Below are 10,210 nucleotides of genomic sequence, written 5' to 3'. Positions count from 1 at the left end.
TAGCCTAGACCTAACCTGAATTATTCTCTAAAATATTGATCGAAACCAGGTTTACTTGACTGCTTCAGTGTGGTCCCACATTACTACGTGATCCAAACCAGAAAAAACCCAGGATCCGTTCAACAAGTATGTGAAGAATGCGAAAGTATGAGTCTGATGAGGGAAAATCCCAGGCCTAACCTAGACCTAACATGCGTTATCCTCTAAAATATTGATCGAAACCAGGTTTAATCGACTGTTTCAGCGTGGTACCACGTTACTACGTGATACAATCCAGAAACAGCCCAGGATCTAGCCATGAAGTATGAGAAATATGCGAAAGTATGAGCCTGATGAGGGCAAATCCTAGACCTAACCCAAACCTAACATGCGTTATCCTCTAAAATATTTATCAAGACCAGGTTTAATTGAATGTTTCAGTGTGGTACCACATTACTACGTGATCCAATCCAGAAATAGCCCAGGATCTAGCCATGAAGTATGAGAAATATGCGAAAGTATGGGCCTGATGAGGGCAAATCCTAGATCTAACCCAGACCTAGCATGCGTTATTCTGTACAATTTTTATCAAGACCAGGTTTAATTGAATGTTTCAATGTGGTACCTCATTACTACGTGATCAAAACCAGAAAAAACCCAGGATCCGTTCAACAAGTATGTGAAGAATGCGAAAGTATGAGTCTGATCAGTGAAAATCTCTGGCCTTACCTAGACCTAACTTGCGTTGTCCTCTAAAATACTGATGGAAACCAAGTTTCATTGACTGTTTCAGTGTGGTACTACATTACTACGTGATGCAATCCAGAAAACGCCCAGGATCTAGCCATCAAGTATGAGAAATATGCGAAAGAATGAGCCTGATGAGAGCAAATCCCAGACCTAACCTAGAGCTAACATGCGTTATCCTCTAAAATATTGAGCGAAACCAGGTTTAATGGACTGTTTCAGTGTGGTACCACACTACTTCGTGATCCAAACCAGAAAAAACCCAGGATCTGTTCAACAAGTATGTGAAAAACGCGAAAGTATGAGCCTGATGAGGGCAAATCCCAGACATATCCCAGACCTAACTTGCGTTGTCCTCTAAGATATTGATGGAAACCAGGTTTAATTGACAGTTTCAGTGTTGTACTTCGTTACTACGTGATGCAATCCAGAAAAAGCCCAGGATCTAGCCATCAAGTATGAGAAATATGCGAAAGAATGAGCCTGATGCGAGCAAATCGCAGACCTGACCTAGGCCTAACATGAATTATTCTCTAAAATATTGATCGAAACAAGGTTTAATTGACTGTTTCAGTGTGGTCCCACATTACTACGTGATCCAAACCAGAAAAAACCCAGGATCCGTTCAACAAGTATGTGAAGAATGCGATAGTATGAGTCTGATGAGTGAAAATCCCAGACCTAACCTAGACCTAGCATGCGTTATCCTCTAAAATATTGATCCAAACCAGGTTTAATGGACTGTTTCAGCGTGGTACCACACTACTACGTGATCCAAACCAGAAAAAACCCAGGATCTGTTCAACAAGTGTGTGAAAAACGCGAAAGTATGAGCCTGATGAGGGCAAATCCCAGACATATCCCAGACCTAACTTGCGTTGTCCTCTAAGATATTGATGGAAACCAGGTTTAATTGACTGTTTCGGTGTTGTACTTCATTACTACGTGATGCAATCCAGAAAAAGCCCAGGATCTAGCCATCAAGTATGAGAAATATGCGAAAGAATGAGCCTGATGAGAGCAAATACCGGACCTAACCTAGACCTTACATGCGCTATCCTCTAAAATATTGAGCGAAACCAGGTTTAATGGACTGTTTCAGTGTGGTACCACACTACTTCGTGATTCAAACCTGAAAAAACCCAAGATCAGTTCAACAAGTATGTGAAGAATGCGAAAGTATGAGTCTGATGAGGTCAAATCCCAGGCCTAACCTAGACCTAACATGCGTTATCCTCTAAAATATTGATCCAAACCAGGTTTAATGGACTGTTTCAGCGTGGTACCACACTACTACGTGATCCAAACCAGAAAAAACCCAGGATCTGTTCAACAAGTGTGTGAAAAACGCGAAAGTATGAGCCTGATGAGGGCAAATCCCAGACATATCCCAGACCTAACTTGCGTTGTCCTCTAAGATATTGATGGAAACCAGGTTTAATTGACTGTTTCGGTGTTGTACTTCATTACTACGTGATGCAATCCAGAAAAAGCCCAGGATCTAGCCATCAAGTATGAGAAATATGCGAAAGAATGAGCCTGATGAGACCAAATCCCAGACCTGACCTAGACCTAACATGAATTATTCTCTAAAATATTGATCGAAACCAGGTTTAATTGACTGTTTCAGTGTGGTCCCACATTACTACGTGATCCAAACCAGAAAAAACCCAGGATCCGTTCAACAAGTATGTGAAGAATGCGTAAGTATGAGTGTGATGAGTGAAAATCCCAGGCCTAACCTAGACCTAACATGCGTTATCCTCAAAAATATTGATCGAAACCTAGTTTAATCGTCTGTTTCAGTGTGGTACCGCATTACTATGTGATCCAAACCAGAAAAAACCCAGGATCCGTTCAACAGGTATGTGAAGACTGCGAAAGTATGAGTCTGATGAGTGAAAATCCCAGACCTAACCTAGACCTAACATGCGTTATCCTCTAAAATATTGATCCAAACCAGGTTTAATTGACTGTTTCAGTGTTGTACTTCATTACTACGTGATGCAATCCAGAAAAAGCCCAGGATCTAGCCATGAAGTATGAGAAATATGCGAAAGAATAAGCCTGATGAGAGCAAATCCCAGACCTAACCCAGACCTAACATGCGTTGTCCTCTAAGATATTGATGGAAACCAGGTTTAATTGACTGTTTCAGTGTGGTACCACACTACTACGTGATCCAAACCAGAAAAACCCCAGGATCTGTTCAACAAGTATGTGAAAAACGCGAAAGTATGAGTCTGATGAGTGAAAATCCCAGGCCTAACCTAGACCTAACATGCGCTATCCTCAAAAATATTGATCGAAACCGGGTTTAATCGACTGTTTCAGTGTGGTACCACATTACTACGTGATCCAAACCAGAAAAAACCCAGGATCCGTTCAACAGGTATGTCAAGACTGCGAAAGTATGAGTCTGATGAGTGAAAATCCCAGACCTAACCTAGACCTAACATGCGTTGTCCTCTAAGATATTGATGGAAACCAGGTTTAATTGACTGTTTCAGTGTTGTACTTCATTACTACGTGATGCAATCCAGAAAAAGCCCAGGATCTAGCCATGAAGTTTGAGAAATATGCGAAAGTATGAGCCTGATGAGGGCAAATCCTAGACCTAACCCAGACCTAACATACGTTCGCCTCTAAAATATTTATCAAGACCAGGTTTAATTGAATGTTTCAGTGTGGTACCACATTACTATGTGATGCAATCCAGAAAAAGCCCAGGATCTAGCCATCAAGTTTGAGAAATATGCGAAAGATTGAGCCTGATGAGGGCAAATCCCAGACCTAACCTAGACCTAACATGAATTATTCTCTAAAATATTGATCGAAACCAGGTTTAATTGACTGTTTCAGTGTGGTCCCACATTACTACGTGATCCAAACCAGAAAAAACCCAGGATCCGTTCAACAGGTATGTGAAGAATGCGAAAGTATGAGTCTGATGAGTGAAAATCTCAGACCTAACCTAGACCTAACATGCGTTGTCCTCTAAGATATTGATGGAAACCAGGTTTAATTGACTGTTTCAGTGTTGTACTTCATTACTACGTGATGCAATCCAGAAAAAGCCCAGGATCTAGCCATGAAGTATGAGAAATATGCGAAAGTATGAGCCTGATGAGGGCAAATCCTAGACCTAACCCAGACCTAACATGCGTTAGCCTCTAAAATATTTATCAAGACCAGGTTTAAATGAATGTTTCAGTGTGGTACCACATTACTATGTGATGCAATCCAGAAAAAGCCCAGGATCTAGCCATCAAGTTTGAGAAATATGCGAAAGTTTGAGCCTGATGAGGGCAAATCCCAGACCTAACCTAGACCTAACATGAATTATTCTCTAAAATATTGATCGAAACCAGGTTTAATTGACTGTTTCAGTGTGGTCCCACATTACTACGTGATCCAAACCAGAAAAAACCCAGGATCCGTTTAACAAGTATGTGAAGAATGCGAAAGTATGAGTCTGATGAGTGAAAATCCCAGGCCTAACCTAGACCTAACATGCGTTATCCTCAAAAATATTGATCGAAACCTGGTTTAATCGACTGTTTCAGTGTGGTACCACATTACTATGTGATCCAAACCAGAAAAAACCCAGGATCTGTTCAACAAGTATGTGAAAAACGCTAAACTGTGAGCCTGATGAGGGCATATCTTAGACCTAACCCAGACCCTAGATGCGTTAACCTCTAAAATATTTATCCAGACCAGGTTTCATTGATTGTTTCAGTGTGGTACCACTTTACTACGTGATCCAATCCAGAATTAGCCCAGGATCTAGCCATGAAGTATGAGAAATATGCGAAAGTAAGAGCCTGATGAGGGCAAATCCTAGACCTATCCCAGACCTAACTTGCGTTATCCTCTAAAATATTTATCAAGACCAGGTTTAATTGAATGTTTCAGTGTGGTACCAGATTACTACGTGATCCAAACTAGAAAAAACCCAGGATCCGTTCAACAAGTATGTGAAGAATGCGAAAGTATGAGTCTGATCAGTGAAAATCTCAGGCCTTACCTAGACCTAACTTGCGTTGTCCTCTAAAATATTGATGGAAACCAGGTTTCATTGACTGTTTCAGTGTGGTACTACATTACTACGTGATGCAATCCAGAAAAAGCCCAGGATCTAGCCATGAAGTATGAGAAATATGCGAAAGTAAGAGCCTGATGAGGGCAAATCCTAGACCTATCCCAGACCTAACTTGTGTTATCCTCTAAAATATTTATCAAGACCAGGTTTAATTGAATGTTTCAGTGTGGTACCACGTTACTACGTGATCCAAACTAGAAAAAACCCAGGATCCGTTCAACAAGTATGTGAAGAATGCGAAAGTATGAGTCTGATGGGTGAAAATCCCAGTCCTAACCTAGACCTAACTAGCGTTGTCCTCTAAAATAGTGATGGAAACCAGGTTTCATTGATTGTTTCAGTGTGGTACTACATTACTACGTGATGCAATCCAGAAAAAGCCCAGGATCCGTTCAACAAGTATGTGTAGAATGCGCAAGTATGAGTCTGATGAGGTCAAATCCCAGACCAATCCCAGACCTAACTTGCGTTATCCTCTAAAATATTGTTCGAAACCAGGTTTAATCGACTGTTTCAGTGTGGTACCACATTACTACGTGATCCAAACCAGAAGAAACCCAGGATCCGTTCAACAAGTATGTGAAGAATGCGAAAGTATGAGTCTGATGGGTGAAAGTCCCAGTCCTAACCTAGACCTAACATGCGTTATCCTCTAAAATATTGATCGAAACCTGGTTTAATCGACTGTTTCAGTGTGGTACCACATTACTATGTGATCCAAACCAGAAAATAACCAAGGATCTGTTCAAGGAGTATGTGAAGTGTGCGAAAGTATGAGTCTGATGAGATCAAATCCCAGACCTCTCCCAGACCTAACTTGCGTTATCCTCTAAAATATTGATCGAAGCCAGGTTTAATCGACTGTTTCAGTGTGGTACCACATTACTACGTGTTCCAAACCAGAAAAAACCCAGGATCCGTTCAACAAGTATGTGAAGAATGCGATAGTATGAGCCTGATGAGTGCAAATCCCAGACCTAACCTAGACCTAACATGCGTTATCCTCTAAAATATTGATCCAAACCAGGTTTAATGGACTGTTTCAGCGTGGTACCACACTACTACGTGATCCAAACCAGAAAAAACCCAGGATCTGTTCAACAAGTGTGTGAAAAACGCGAAAGTATGAGCCTGATGAGGGCAAATCCCAGACATATCCCAGACCTAACTTGCGTTGTCCTCTAAGATATTGATGGAAACCAGGTTTAATTGACTGTTTCACTGTTGTACTTCATTACTACGTGATGCAATCCAGAAGAAGCCCAGGAGCTAGCCATCAAGTATCAGAAATATGCGAAAGAATGAGCCTGATGAGAGCAAATCCCAGGCCTAACCTAGACCTAACATGAATTATTCTCTAAAATATTGATCGAAAACAGGTTTAATTGACTGTTTCAGTGTGGTCCCACATTACTACGTGATCCAAACCAGAAAAAACCCAGGATCCGTTCAACAAGTATGTGAAGAATGCGAAAGTATGAGTCTGATGAGGTCAAATCCCAGGCCTAACCTAGACCTAACATGCGTTATCCTCAAAAATATTGATCGAAACTTGGTTTCATCGACTGTTTCAGTGTGGTACCACATTACTATGTGATCCAAACCAGAAAATAACCCTGTATCTCTTCAACGAGTATGTGAAGTGTGCGAAAGTATGAGTCTGATGACGTCAAATCCCAGACCATTCCCAGACTTAACTTGCGTTATCCTCTAAAATATTGATCGAAACCAGGTTTAATCGACTGTTTCAGTGTGGTACCACATTATTACCTGATCCAAACCAGAAAAAACCCAGGATCAGTTCAACAAGTATGTGAAGAATGCGAAAGTATGAGTCTGATGAGTGAAAATCCCAGGGCTAACCTAGACCTAACATGCGTTATCCTCTAAAATATTGATCGAAACCAGGTTTAATCGACTGTTTCAGTGTGGTATCACTCTACTACGTGACCCAAACCAGAAAAAACCCATGATCTGTTTAACAAGTATGTGAAAAACGCGAATGTATGAGCCTGATGAGGGCAAATCCCAGACCTATCCCAGACCTAACTTGCGTTATCCTCTAAAATATTGATCGAAACTAGGTTTAATTGACCGTTTCAGTGTGGTACCTCATTACTACGTGATCCAAACCAGAAAAAACCCAGGATCCGTTCAACAAGTATGTGAAGAATGCGAAAGTATGAGTCCGATCAGTGAAAATCTCAGGCCTTACCTAGACCTAACTAGCGTTGTCCTCTAAAATAGTGATGGAAACCAGGTTTCATTGACTGTTTCAGTGTGGTACTACATTACTACGTGATGCAATCCAGAAAAAGCCCAGGATCTAGCCATCAAGTATGAGAAATATGCGAAAGAATGAGCCTGATGAGAGCAAATCCCAGACCTAACCTAGACCTAACATGCGTTATCCTCTAAAATATTGAGCGAAACCAGGTTTAATGGACTGTTTCAGTGTGGTACCACACTACTTCGTGATCCAAACCAGACAAAACCCAGGATCTGTTCAACAAGAATGTGAAAAACGCGAAACTGTGAGCCTGATGAGGGCAAATCTTAGACCTAACCCAGACCTAAGATGCGTTATCCTCTAAAATATTTATCCAGACCAGGTTTCATTGAATGTTTCAGTGTGGTACCACTTTACTACGTGATCCAATCCAGAAATAGCCCAGGATCCAGCCATGAAGTTTGAGAAATATGCGAAAGTATGAGCCTGATGAGGGCAAATCCCAGACATATCCCAGACCTAACTTGCGTTGTCCTCTAAGATATTGATGGAAACCAGGTTTAATTGACTGCTGCAGTGTGGTACCACATTACTACGTGATCCAATCCAGAAATAGCCCAGGATCTAGCCATGAAGTATGAGAAATATGCGAAAGTAAGAGCCTGATGAGGGCAAATCCCAGACATATCCCAGACCTAACTTGCGTTGTCCTCTAAGATATTGATGGAAACCAGGTTTAATTGACTGTTTCAGTGTTGCACTTCATTACTACGTGATGCAATCCAGAAAAAGCCCAGGATCTAGCCATCAAGTCTGAAAAATATGCGAAAGAATGAGCCTGATGAGAGCAAATCCCAGACCTAACCTAGACCTAACATGCGTTATCCTCTAAAATATTGATCCAAACCAGGTTTAATGGACTGTTTCAGCGTGGTACCACACTACTACGTGATTCAAACCAGAAAAAACCCAGGATCTGTTCAACAAGTATGTGAAAAACGCGAAAGTATGAGCCTGATGAGGGCAAATCCCAGACATATCCCAGACCTAACTTGCGTTGTCCTCTAAGATATTGATGGAAACCAGGTTTAATTGACTGTTTCAGCGTGGTACCACACTACTACGTGATCCAAACCAGAAAAAACCCAGGATCTGTTCAACAAGTGTATGAAAAACGCGAAAGTATGAGCCTGATGAGGGCAAATCCCAGACATATCCCAGACCTAACTTGCGTTGTCCTCTAAGATATTGATGGAAACCAGGTTTAATTGACTGTTTCACTGTTGTACTTCATTACTACGTGATGCAATCCAGAAGAAGCCCAGGATCTGTTCAACAAGTATGTGAAAAACGCGAAAGTATGAGCCTGATGAGGGCAAATCCCAGACATATCCCAGACCTAACTTGCGTTGTCCTCTAAGATATTGATGGAAACCAGGTTTAATTGACTGTTTCAGTGTTGTACTTCGTTACTACGTGATGCAATCCAGAAAAAGCCCAGGATCTAGCCATCAAGTATGAGAAATATGCGAAAGAATGAGCCTGATGAGAGCAAATCCCAGACCTGACCTAGACCTAACATGAATTATTCTCTAAAATATTGATCGAAACCAGGTTTAATTGACTGTTTCAGTGTGGTCCCACATTACTACGTGATCCAAACCAGAAAAAACCCAGGATCCGTTCAACAAGTATGTGAAGAATGCGAACGTATGAGTGTGATGAGTGAAAATCCCAGGCCTAACCTAGACCTAACATGCGTTATCCTCAAAAATATTGATCGAAACCTGGTTTAATCGTCTGTTTCAGTGTGGTACCGCATTACTATGTGATCCAAACCAGAAAAAACCCAGGATCCGTTCAACAGGTATGTGAAGACTGCGAAAGTATGAGTCCGATGAGTGAAAATCCCAGACCTAACCTAGACCTAACATGCGTTATCCTCTAAAATATTGATCCAAACCAGGTTTAATTGACTGTTTCAGTGTTGTACTTCATTACTACGTGATGCAATCCAGAAAAAGCCCAGGATCTAGCCATGAAGTATGAGAAATATGCGAAAGAATAAGCCTGATGAGAGCAAATCCCAGACCTAACCCAGACCTAACATGCGTTGTCCTCTAAGATATTGATGGAAACCAGGTTTAATTGACTGTTTCAGTGTGGTGCCACACTACTACGTGATCCAAACCAGAAAAACCCCAGGATCTGTTCAACAAGAATGTGAAAAACGCGAAAGTACGAGTCTGATGAGTGAAAATCCCAGGCCTAACCTAGACCTAACATGCGCTATCCTCAAAAATATTGATCGAAACCGGGTTTAATCGACTGTTTCAGTGTGGTACCACATTACTACGTGATCCAAACCAGAAAAAACCCAGGATCCGTTCAACAGGTATGTCAAGACTGCGAAAGTATGAGTCTGATGAGTGAAAATCCCAGACCTAACCTAGACCTAACATGCGTTGTCCTCTAAGATATTGATGGAAACCAGGTTTAATTGACTGTTTCAGTGTTGTACTTCATTACTACGTGATGCAATCCAGAAAAAGCCCAGGATCTAGCCATGAAGTTTGAGAAATATGCGAAAGTATGAGCCTGATGAGGGCAAATCCTAGACCTAACCCAGACCTAACATGCGTTAGCCTCTAAAATGTTTATCAAGACCAGGTTTAACTGAATGTTTCAGTGTGGTACCACATTACTATGTGATGCAATCCAGAAAAAGCCCAGGATCTAGCCATCAAGTTTGAGAAATATGCGAAAGATTGAGCCTGATGAGGGCAAATCCCAGACCTAACCTAGACCTAACATGAATTATTCTCTAAAATATTGATCGAAACCAGGTTTAATTGACTGTTTCAGTGTGGTCCCACATTACTACGTGATCCAAACCAGAAAAAACCCAGGATCCGTTCAACAAGTATGTGAAAAACGCTAAACTGTGAGCCTGATGAGGGCATATCTTAGACCTAACCCAGACCTAAGATGCGTTAACCTCTAAAATATTTATCCAGACCAGGTTTCATTGAATGTTTCAGTGTGGTACCACTTTACTACGTGATCCAATCCAGAATTAGCCCAGGATCTAGCCATGAAGTATGAGAAATATGCGAAAGTAAGAGCCTGATGAGGGCAAATCCTAGACC

Source organism: Colletes latitarsis, unplaced genomic scaffold (assembly GCF_051014445.1).
Source record: "Colletes latitarsis isolate SP2378_abdomen unplaced genomic scaffold, iyColLati1 scaffold0006, whole genome shotgun sequence".
Lineage (NCBI taxonomy): Eukaryota > Metazoa > Arthropoda > Insecta > Hymenoptera > Colletidae > Colletes > Colletes latitarsis.
This window is presented reverse-complemented; position numbering follows the sequence as displayed.